The following is a 12,890-nucleotide window of genomic DNA, read 5'->3' as shown; positions in this document are numbered from 1 at the left end:
ATATATATATATATATTAGATAATTTTTAAACCCTGATCAAAACCGCTTTTAATATAAACATTTGGATGTAAATGGGAGGTCCACTCTTATTGACCTGAACCAGGACAAGAGTCTGCCATGTCCAAATTATTCTAAATCTAATCTGATCCCGTAGCGTCCCAACCAACATCAATCAACATATCTAGTACCTGAGTGGCTCTAAATGGACTTGCTATCAGCTTTGATTACATGGTGCATTATAACCATTACAGGAGAGAAGTTATTTTTTTTTTTTATCCAGGTGAGACAGAGAGTGTGAACTGTGAAGAAGGAATATGCTGTTCTTTAACTGGTGGCTGATCACACTTTAACTAGTGCTGGTGTGCCTTTTCTATGTAGGTTTGTTCTGGTCCACCACATTTTGGATTGGATCTAATTGGACCATGGCTCACTCTCCCCAGAGATCAGGTCTCTTTTTTGTAGTAGTTTTTTTTCCATTGGTCCATTTTGGATCAGAGACCAAAGACCTTTACTCTTATGTACTGTTTATCTGATAGCGACACTTACAGCATAAATTCCAGTTCATTACAACTTAATTAACGTAATTTTGCCCATCATTTCTATTAGATCTGGGAATGTGGCAATATTCATAGAAAGAAATCAGAAAAGACAAGAAAAACAAGCAATCCGACGATCAGATGGGTTTTAACCAAACTCCATGGTAAGCCAGGCTTATTTGGAAGAGACACATTTTTTTTTTTTTCTGTTGTAAACATCCATCACAAGTTTACATACAGACTTCCTGGTTCAACCTAAGATACCTGCCATAGGTGTGTGATTATTATAGATATTTTGCGTGAGCTCACCTTTCAATTAAAGGGAAACTCCACCGAACATTCACATCAAAGTGTGTTTGCAGGTTTTGTGTTGGAGAACAATGTTATCATAACTCTTATTATAGCCAAGACTACAAAAATAATACCCAAATTGTTAATTGTTAATAAACTTGACTTATCTATAAAAACACAACCTCATAAAATATTATTGTAGGTTTAATCTTCTCTCCTGTGTTCTGACCTTTCATCTCTAAAGCTACAGGCAGCACTGGGTTCAACTTTAAAGTGGGATGTTTTCATTGTATCACACACGTGCCTACATGAGTTCTGTGTCACTAGTGTATCTGTAGCAGTGTAACTCACCTCTGTGACATAAACTTAACACATTTTTTACACTGTGGTGACAAGAAAGACGCAAGTGTTCTTCTGCAGGGTAAAAGGTCGCAGATCAGTTGACCATTTTCGACCACGACTTTCTATAACACAGACAGCGACAGTCTCCCACATCGTATCTCCCACATACACAGGACGCACTCAGACGTCAGCCAATCACACACAACAAAGCTCTGACATCATGGCTGACATGACAGCTAAGCAGGAACAGCTGTCTAGTAGTTACAGGCCACACCACAAGAGAGTGACGCCACAGCGTATGTGTGTGTGTGTGTGTGTGTGATTGTGAGGTGGGGCATGCACAGGGGATTAGTTTGTTGTTATGTGAGCAAGAACTTCTTGGCACATCATCATATGACATTATTCTCTCTCAAACAGAGGGGAAAGGGGATGTGAGCACACAGATTGTTTTATTGTGGAAAAATATCACTGTTGCAGAGTCACAGTAAACACATGATTACATAGCAACCACAGAGTTTTTCGACCAGTTTATGTAAATATAGGTGAGATGCTATTGACTCTGTGGGCTTCCAGGATATTTACTGCGCATTTAAAAATATAGTGATGATGTCCTGGGGTTATGATTACGGGATGAATATTCTGCTGATATGTTATATTTTTCCATTCAGGCTGTATACCTGAATGGCACTTACAAGGTAGACATAGTTACTCATTTAATGTCTTAAATTTGTCTGAACTTTATTTTTTGAACTGAGACAAAAGCATAGACATACAACTTAAAGGGACAGTTCACCCCAAAATCTAAAATGCATATTTTTTCCTCTATCCTGTAGTACTATTTATCCATGTAGATTGCTTTTGTGTGACTTGCTGAGATTTGGGGATATTGGCTGCAGAGATATCTACCTTCTCTTGAATATAATGGAAACAGATAGCAATCAACTTGTGGTGTTCATAGTGTAAAAAGAAAATACAAATACATACAAATAAAACTTCTACAGCAATGTCTCGCTCCACAAATCATAACCTGCTTACTCAAGATAATCCACAGACCATGCATCTGCTCATGGAAGAGAGACTTGTGCATGTGACAGTGCAGGATGTAAACATTAATGGCCTCAGCTGAGCTTTAACGTTAGCTAGCTCACCTAGCACCAGCGAGTTAGTTATTGTTCTGCTATGGTTGGCAGTACTAGTAGTCTGGTAGTTAGGTAGAAGGAACTACAGTTCCTACATGGTCACAACAAGGTCTGTGGATTATCTCAACTAAACTGGACAAGATTTCTGGTGAGAGACATTGAGTTGCCATCTGGTTCCATTATATTTAAGAGAAGGCAGACATCTTTATGACCGATATCTCCAAAATTCAGCATCTCAAACCAAAACAGTCTTGATTGATGAATAGCACTACAGGTAAGAGTATTTTGGGGTGAATTGTCCCCAGTTATAACATTTACGCTGGTAAAACCTTCTTGCATGCTTGATGGCAAACTTACTAATTGTAACATTTAATAAAACAGTCATGTATTGTGCAACCAAAAACACATGAAAAGTGAATTATATTCAAATGATATGAGAATTACATTATGTTTCAGTATTGTCTCTAAAACTGAAAGGGTACAATGTCAGCAGTAAGGTCATAAGACTTTGTAAGGATTTTTGAGGAGGAAAAACCTTTTATTCCTTCCATGATTGTTGTATATTAAACACAATTGAACACTGTGTTGTATTTTTAAACAATATATGATGTCATAAAATGTTTAAAAAAAAACTCGGATTTTCCAAGATTAGTTCATTAGCTGAGGCTCAATTTAAAAACATCTTCTACCCAGGATTCCCAGGAGATGACTATTTTCTCCAGTTCCTTTGGTCTCTTTTATGCTGCCAAGCACAATTACATTCCCGGAGACAAAAAGCATTAGTACTCGAGACACATGATTTCACCAAACCATGTCTTTCCGCAACCTGATATATTTTAGGCTGGTAGTTACTGTAGGTTGGTTGGTGTTTATGGTGTGTTGGAAAAGAGTGGAGTTGACCATATTGCTGCACAGGTGAGCACTGTGGAACACCTTCTAAGCTCTATCCCAGCTACAGGAGCGCTACATCCTCCATGGTTCCACAACACTCAGATAAACGTGGTGGTTTGTCAAATTGCTAAATTAAGTTTGAGTGGAAATTATAGAGGTTTTGCAATTGTAACAAATTATCCACTGGAACATGATCAGACTGTCTGCAATAGCACAAATTTATCACAGACATTATCAGCTTGGGAAAGTTTATTTTTATGGTTCAACAAGATCTGAATGACAAAATGTCTGTATTATTATAAATATAACTCTGCTGGTGTCCATAAAAAGCTAAAACAATAAACTGTGAGAAACAAAAGTCTACACTAGCAGCTCTCTGAGGCTGTTTGTCACTGTGGTACTTTGAGCTAAATGCTAACATCAGCATGCCAACATACTTACAGTGGCAATGCTTACATGTTTAACAAGCTGTTTACCATTTCACCATCTTAGTTCAACATGTTGGCATGCTAACATTTTGCTAATTAGCACTAAAACTATTTCAGCCTGGAACAAAGTGGTGCAACATTTCCATCCCTAAAGTCATGCCGTTACATTTAAAGTACTTAACTCTTGTGTAGGAAGTAGAAAACATTTAATTTTCTGATTTATAATTTTGTCAAGATAATCCTCTCCTGACCTGTCTATGTCTGTGATGACTCCCTGGTCTCAGCGTGCCAGGGGAGCTGCCCTTCTCACTTCTAACTCCCTTCTCTCTACTCTATGTTATTGGAGCTCATAGCTCATGTACTTACTGTGTTATTGCAACAAAAATAGTTCATTCATGTTGTGTACATATGCCTTCACACAAACCCAGGCTGTTGCTGTCCTTTCCCACAAAACTTTAACCTCAGAAGTGCCAAAGAGCGAAACAGCTTACTTCACTCACTGTGGTCTCTGCTGAAGGGTTTGTGCGTAAATTCCTCAAGGGGACAAGATATTTAGTCGTTCTCTGGTCTGTCTAATCAGGAAGAATGTTACTGTTTTTCGAAAGTACTCAATGGAAAAAAAAAGCTTGATTATAACCCAAACTATTATTCCCTTATTTCCAACTTTTATTCGTACAGTTCCAATTTATCTGAGCTCATCTGTATGAGGCAATTACTCAGCCACCTCCTCTACAAGGTACGCCAAAACAGAGCATGCAACATATCATGAAGCACATCATCAGCCAGTTCTCATGACTCACTGCAAACAGTGGGACAGCAGGTGCTGAAATTTGGCTTTTCACTACCTCCTCTGTTGTACTTCTAACTGAACTAAAATCACACTGCCCATATTTGATGTTTTCTGGTTTTGCTGTGCTGGGTCCAGTGAGCTGTGTCAGAAGAAACAAGTGAAACAAAGAGTTAAGCCAAACAAGTTCCAGTGAGCAGCCAGCCTACAGTAAAAAGCATGTACAGACTGAAGGCAGTGCCAGTGTACCAAAATATCAATACACAGCAGATACTGACACAGAATCTACATTGTTACAACTAAAAAGTAACACATTTGTACCAGAATTGAAATTAGTTTAATAATCAAAGTAAAGCATGGCGATTATACATCTTTACATGAACATAACGTATGTCTGGTAAACATCAATTACATATGTTATAAACATTTAATGGCACAGAAAATGACACCCACTGTGCCGTAATAATGCTAGAGTGGGTGTCATTGCTGATTGTGTAAAAATTGTAGATGTGAAGAAATGACATAAAGATAGTTGAAATAAAAGTTTAAAAAATATTTTTTTTAAAGCAAAAAGAAAGAACAACCATTTTATGCTAATGATAATTGCAGCAAACTTTAGGTCAGTGTTAGCCTCTCCTGTAGTGGCACACTACAGATTTATTAGCTCAGTCTGACCCAGGATTACTCTTGAAGACCAGTCAGCACTACTGCGCTGTAAATCAGACCAGGCCCAGCAGGAGCAGGACCACAAAACCAATGGTGTTAAGGGTCAAAGGTCAATGGGGAGGAAGCTCAAAATCAGGCAGCCTCTGGTAATATCTTTATCTACTCTGGAGGCCACAGTTCTTTCATTAGCAACATGTTCTCAGTGTGGTTTTTGACACTAATGATGTGTATTAAAACTGCCCTACAAAGGCAGAAGAACTTAGCTAGCCAGAGTGTAGAACTGGGAAATATGAGTTTTTGTTGTTGTCTAGCTAAATGAATTGCATGCAAAATATTGGAAATGTGGCAATTCTTTGTGTTTTTAATTTTAAGTTATTTATTTTACAAAAAGTTGACATCAAATTTGTTTTACACTGGTTAACGTGATCACTTATTATAAGAAAAGTATTATAGTGTATTCATATTACTAATGACAACATCTTGCAAATAATGCAGCCGGTTAAGATCTTGTTTTAAGTTTTGTCCAATTGTTTGTAAGTTAACCTAAACTGAGCTACAAGTAAGCTAATGTGTGTAGACATAACCTCTAGCTAAGCAAGTAGATTCCATAATCTTTCTGACTTGATCTTGTCGGTTCTGCAATATGAAGAACGCATCAAATAGTTTGCCTTGAACAATGTAGATGACACCATTCTTATCAACAGCTCAACTCCAACAACCGTTTTGCTCCCAAAAACTTTATTCATGCTACTGTTGTGGTGAGGAGAAAGTGCGTTCCAATGAAATAAGGTGATATTTATTACCGCGCTGAAAAGTCACAGTGTTATGTCTAATGTTACCTATTGACTTAGTACCTGCGTAAATTTGAGTGTTTCGGAGTTGAAGTAAAACCAAATGTTTTTTCCTGGGGTGATTGGATGTTACAGCCACAATAACAACCCACTATTTTTTTCTCCCGAAAAAAAAAACACAGTAGGGCTCACCTGGTTAGAGCAGCAGCTACATGGGGGGGGTAGGTCCTTAAACGGGCAAGCAGGCAACTGGTCAAAACTTAACTTGTGCCTACCTCAAAAATATAAGGCACAAAACCCCCCCCCCCCCCCCCCCCAATAAAGAACAACGGAACAATACGTACTGCCACAGAATATTTATGCATCGAAAACCCCCCCCCCCCCCCATAAAAAGAACAACAACAAAATAGACTCAAGATATTTATCATCATAATAAAGCTGATCTTGAATGTTCCAAAAATGACGATAACTAATTCTAAGTTATGGCCTTTTAACTTGTCACAGCAGTATAGTAGAATGTATAGTAGCTGTTGGCATTGTGCAATTTAAAATATCCTGGAGGCTCAGTAGTTTTTAATCATATATTATAATATTGGTAGCACTTGTTATTGTTGAAACACATGTTTCCTTATTGCTGTCTGTGAGAAATGTTTAGATTTGATTAGGGAGGGGTAGCCGCTACAGTTCAGCTGTTACACAGAACAGTTTGTAATAACTCCCAAATTTCACTTGACCAACCTCATAACCTCCAAGTTATTTCTCTCATGATTGTTTAGCCATGAGGGCCAAAGCCTATTAAGCAGTTTGCTGGCAGAAACAACACAGTCAGCCTTACTGATAATAACAAGCTATTGCTAAGAACTGGAGAAACTGCTGCTTACATTGTGTGTTTCTCTTTGGCTACAGTGAATCACCGTGCTTATTTCTGAATATCTGTGGAAAGTACCTGCTATAATAAGCAGGATTTTCTGCAGTTTGTTGATTTCTTGTAGTTGAAAGTCACGCAATAGGAGCAACAGTAATGACCACACATGAAGCGCCCAAGCTGTGAATGAAAGAAATAAAGTAAGTTAGTAAGAAAGAAAACTGACACTTGTGGTCAAGGAAGTTGACCCTTAGTCCTATTTTCTCATGGAAAGGGTGGGATGAAGTGCTGCAGGCAGCAGTTACAAGGATGTTCAATGTGTGTGTGTGAGTGTGTGTGCCTGTGAAAATATTTTTTTTTTTTAACAGTTTCTGCCCCTTTTGCTCCTTTTTGCTCAATCCAGTCAGATCTGATTCATGAATAATGATGCATCAGTCTTTGCAGTCAAATGTGTATAACTTCATGCATGTTAAGTCTGTCTTGAATAAAGACAGAAAATATTCACCATAAAGACATCAATTAGAAAAGCAGTTAAATAAAGTTGCATCTGTAAATTATTCATGTTAAATGTTGCATAAACATGACATTGCCTGACAGTTCCAATAAGAAAGCTGTAAAAGGTTGCCTGGTGTAAGTGTATATGTATGTGTGTATGTATATGTGTGCGTCTAACCCAGACAGCAGGGAAGAGAAGCAGGCTTTTCACTAACGTTGATTGGAAGCAGATGTTGGCAAAAGCCAAGATAGAGGAGAAAATGTTTCGGAAAATTCTCAGGTCTCAGCCTTCTCTTTCTGGGCCCTGGCCTGGGTAGCCAATCACTGCTTAGCACCCGCTGGTCTTAGGGGTGAGTGAAGCACTGCTATTGGATGGAGATTCAAACGTGGGCGTTGGGAGCAGATGTCCTGGGAAAGTTGCTGAATCCCAGTCGGCTCACAGTAAAAGAAAAGTGAAAACATTTGCTTGTTCAACTGGATAGTGACCAAAACCTGTTTAAATCCAGCTGAACTCTCTCTCCCTCTCGTTCTCTCTCATAGTGCTTGTGCAAACACTATTACAGTGTTTCTATATGCCCCAGCTATGCAGACCTGTAGATTTCAAATAAAATGGCTTTCAAATGGTTAGTTATTCAATCGCCTCATAAAAGGAAGAATAATGTAAGGAAAGAAAGCTGACTTAAAGACCTTTTATCTTTTATTCTTTTCTGCGATTTTCTTTCATCTAGTTTGGAAACTATGTTTGAAATGAATGCAGCTGAAAGCTTCCACACCTTTGCATATCCCACCACTCATCTCCCCATCCCTCCGCACCTCTAAACCCTCCACTCCTCTTTTGCTCCTTCTCACCCCTAACCTTCACCCTCCCGTATTCAAGCCTCCATTCCATTTCTCATCTCTCTTCGTCTCAGTCCCCAAGCCCCCTCTTTTTTCCTCTCCCCCCATCATCAGCACCCTGATTCAGTCACACTCTAGTTCACATACGGTCTCACCTGCACACAATGCCCCATCTCACTCTTTTATTGTGCCGTCTATTGCCTATTCACAGCAACAGCACAGCACAAATCAATCATCTTTCCTAATGGAAAGTCCACATTAACATGAGAGGACACTCCATTTCCGTCCCAGAATGCCAGGTCGACTGGTACCTGAGCTTCAGCCAATGCGGATCCGGGGGCCAGCAGGCACTCTCATTTCAGGTGGGATAGCAAGGTGATGCCGTTAGGTCCAGGGGTGGCTCTGGGAGTCAATGGTGTATTAACTGAGGATGCGACAACGGCAATAAAAATGCAAATTACCAGCCAAAGCAGGGGATGGCCTGGATCTGCCCTTCATAAGCCTGGATAATACAGTCGCTACACCTGCCAAGACATGTGGTTCAACACATCTCAGACACAACAATACAATGAATGAGAGGAGGAGAGGAACAGGAGAAGTATAGACTGTGCAAGAAACCTTGAGACCATAGGTGCCATAGCTAAAGAACATGCTGTTTTATCCGTGACAGCCATTATTAGTTTGTCAAACTGCCTCCAGTTGTTTAATGTGTATTCTGTTTCATATTTGCTGTTGAAGACACTAGACCATATACATATTTTGTCATTTCTCAGTCCTCCACCAGTATGTATCAATCCCTGTGTTACTTGTGCTGCTGTTCCTTGGTGACAAATAGCTAATATTTGTGAAACTAAAGCTAAGACTTTTGATACCAGACTAAAGTGTCCAACATCACTTATGTCAAAGAGTAAACATTACTTTTTATGTTGCTCTATGATTTGATTTATTGTCTTTACAGACTGTGTAAAAATCTCTAAGATCAGTCTAATTGTCATATATGGTAAGTAATGATGAACATGTCTGTGTGTTCTTGTATTTGTTGTTTCTTCATATGCTATTGTTTGTCCTGTACTCCACTCCACTCCACTCTGACACCAAAAACAACCATACAAAACAGTGTTGCATGTTCAACTCGCATCCACTTGGATTAATCCTACATCCAATATATCCTTAATGTTTGGTTAGGTCATGTATGGTATATGGCTTTGTGTTAACATGTGACTTGTAGATTGACAAGAGACAAGAGGTGTACAATTAATTGATGAAACATTCTTTATTCTCATCCATGTAAATCAAGGTTAATGACTAAAATGTTCCAATGGTAAGTTAATTGATGGTCTTACTTGAGTCTACATTATGTGGCATACGTCCATTTTCAAGTAACATGATTCCTTTCATGCATGTGTAAAGTCAGAGTATATAAGGAGGACAGTATATTAGCCAGGCAGAAGGGACTATGAACAGAGTCAAATGACTAGTCTTGACATATTCATACAAATCCCAGTGAACTAGTGTCCAAAATTCAATAGACTTATATTATCTATAGAGTTATACCAATGGCAATAGACCAAATCAGCACAAGACCATTCAACTCTGTCGTTCCATGAGAAGGGTCATATTTGAGAAGACACGGTAGATCTAACTGTTTATTTTTGTCCCAGGACACCACTGGACTTTATACTGGCCCAAGTTAGCCCAACCATGATGGACAATAGTACATGAATATATCCCCAGGCAACTGTGTCTTAAGTTGGGCCATCAGGGCCCTCTGGGACACATTGGTCATATTTCACAACTTCTCTGCGTAATGGAACCACTGAGTTGGTCTCTTGTGCGTCACAGGGATTCTCTTTTTATGAGGAGGATGATAATTTAGGATAAAGTTGTCTTTCATCCTCATCATAGCAAAGGTCTAGATTATAAAAGCATAGCAACTTAAGTTAAAAGCTGATGGAGATTTTGCAGTAATTACATTTAGATGTGTAATATTGTGCCCCCCAATGTTATATATATATTTATCCATTAATGTCCCTAAAATCAAAAAAGCTGTACAACATTTCCGTTGGAGCCAGAGACTGGTCAGGATTTAATTCGATGTCATTAAAATACCAGTTCTGCTGCACTGATATTTACAATTCATATAGATGACATACACATCCACTGTAACATTCTCATATGGCGATTTATGTAACTTTCTTTGGAGATTTTTCACCACAAAAGCATTTTCTTCTGGTACCATACACCAGCCCTGATGAGTGTGACTGGTTTAAGAGATACAAGGTCAGATTTACTACTATTACAAATTACTGTTAGGACCACAACACGTTTTGCTTCTAGCTGCCACATGTTTTCAATTTAGTATTTAGTAATTGCTAAGACTGATTTTGTAATTTGCCACAGCCACAGCCCTGTCTATTATTTCATTTGAATGTCATGCTACTAATTAAGACTTGATCCAAAGCAAAATACATGCTGCGTGCATGTCTAGAAAGCAATGGGGTGCAACAGAAAGCTCTGCTACTGAGCTTGACATATTTAAAAAGTGTTAAATACTGCTGTCAGCTTGATAAAAGAGTTACAATTCTAATAACCGGTGCTGCTTTCAGACCTTCAATAATATACGTAGTTTGCTCTGCTGCAGCGGCCAGTCCTCAGTTTCCATTCCCTGCTTTCGTATTTCTCCACAGTTATTCCCTAAAACACATAGTTTTAACTCAAAACTATGTCATTTTGATCTGTGCTATTTGACCTACAAAGTGCTTTGTAAAACAACCCTATGATATTTTTTGTTCTTATTCCCCAGTAGTACAGTGGTAACTTCAATAGTAGACACAACATACTATGAAATGCAATCCCCAACCTCTATAAATTCAATAAAACTATATACTTTTATTTTTCTCGTTTTCTTTCCTCTTCCTTCTCTTCTCATATTTATACTTTTTAATTTATTTACTTAATTATTTTTAGTGTATCATCTACCTATGCTATATTATAAGTGTATATAATACCATACCATCTGCCTCTCATCCACATGCATGCATGCATGCATGCACATACACACACACACACCTATACTACCTATATATATATATATCATTGTAACTTTACGTTGTATTCTGTTGTTATCTGTACCGTTTGTCCACTGTCTGTACTTGTAGTCCACGTGCTGTGATGTATTTGTCCCTCATGTCACCTTGTCTGTCACTTAATAAAATTAAAAAAAAGATACAAAAAAAAAAAACTATATAGTTTCGAGAGCTGGTATAGTTTTGTAGAAATGTAGAAAAGAATGGCTATGCAGTACATAGTATACACTCTACATGCACTGTTAATATAATGGGTTTTGCTTAAAATGGGTTGTGTGCCAGCATGGAGAACCCTATAGATATATCTAAACCAAAACACTGATCAGTATCATCTGAATGCACACATCCTACAAAACAACAGTCTAATAAGATGAATCGGGGGCAGTTATGACTACTTACAGATTCCACCTCATAAATTCACTCTAGATGTTTAAGTTTTTATTGCAATTGTGTCCCCAACATGGCCAGTATTTGCCATCGTCATGGTTACTGAAGTTGTCTACTACATGCAATAGACAGATGTAGCTTGGTAAGACCCTTTAGATAAATATTTAGGTTTGAAATCTGACAAACGGCCGCATTCCAGTGTCAAGAGAGCTGTAAGCATCTCATGACAGGAGGTGATACTTTTTTTCAGGAGAGGCAGAAATCATACGACATATTTCTGCGACTGTCGGGTGTGACAGTTCACACTTTTTGCGTAGACTTCCTCTTCTCTTTATGTTTCTTTCTGCTGTCTTTCACTTTTTAACACAGCTTTAAATCAGTGGAAGCTTTCTTTGAATGAGGCAGAGAGGCGGGGAGTTGGGGTAGGGGGTTGAGGTAAAGTGTGTCTGTATGAGCCAGCTTTGTGTCTGGGTTTGTTGAATAAGCAGGTATGAGTGGTATCATAATGGTTTGGACTTTGTTCCAGGTCTGTTGGAACGTGCACTGTCCTGGCAAGTATTTAAAAAACTGCCTAGCGATCACGTCTGGTCTGGATCATCGGCCCAGTCAGTGCGAGGGAAGTGGAACAGGAGAAGAACCACCTGGGTAACCTCAGCCTGCCCCCTGCCAAGAACACCACCAACAGGTCCAACAGGAGAGAGAATATGGGTCTGATTTTGACAGAAAACAGCTCAGTTGTGTTTGCTTTGGGGTGACATGTAAAGTATGTAAAATCAGTCATGAATGTATATTCTGTTTCATGTGATTTTTACAGTATGTGTGTCTTATTTGATCAGCATAATCGTCTTGTTTACATTGCTTTGTAAATTGTAAATCATTACATTTGTCATTTGTGTAAGTTTGTCCAAAACTTAATACATCTCTAAAATTGTGTGTCATTGTGTCATTTTATTTTTATGTTGTTTTGTTTCTACATTCGGGTTGCAATTGTTTTAAAGCAGCCTGCTAGGTCTGTATTTTGGTCTTATTGCCAAACCGCTGCAGTGGGGCCAAACAGCTGTGCTGTTTGGGGCAGCAGGCCATGGGCCTGTATGTTTTCTATCTACAGTGGAATTTATATGAGCCCGGGGTTACAAGCACATGAATGGGCCCCAGTGTGCTGGTTCTGTTTTGACGTCACCTCATCAGGGTGCATGGGACACACTCGTTAAAACTGGGACACACCATGGCCCGCATGTATTTCAAAGGGAACCTAGGCCCCCCTTTGGAGGACTTGAGTGTGGTGATTTGAACAATAGACAGATTTGTTTGACTAATTTGGGCCACTGTGAGTTAGACTATTGCAGAA

The sequence above is a fragment of the Morone saxatilis genome, unplaced genomic scaffold, assembly GCF_004916995.1.
Source record: "Morone saxatilis isolate NCDOM2014 unplaced genomic scaffold, NCSU_SB_2.0 Contig8, whole genome shotgun sequence".
In the NCBI taxonomy this organism is placed as follows: Eukaryota; Metazoa; Chordata; class Actinopteri; family Moronidae; genus Morone; species Morone saxatilis.
This window is presented reverse-complemented; position numbering follows the sequence as displayed.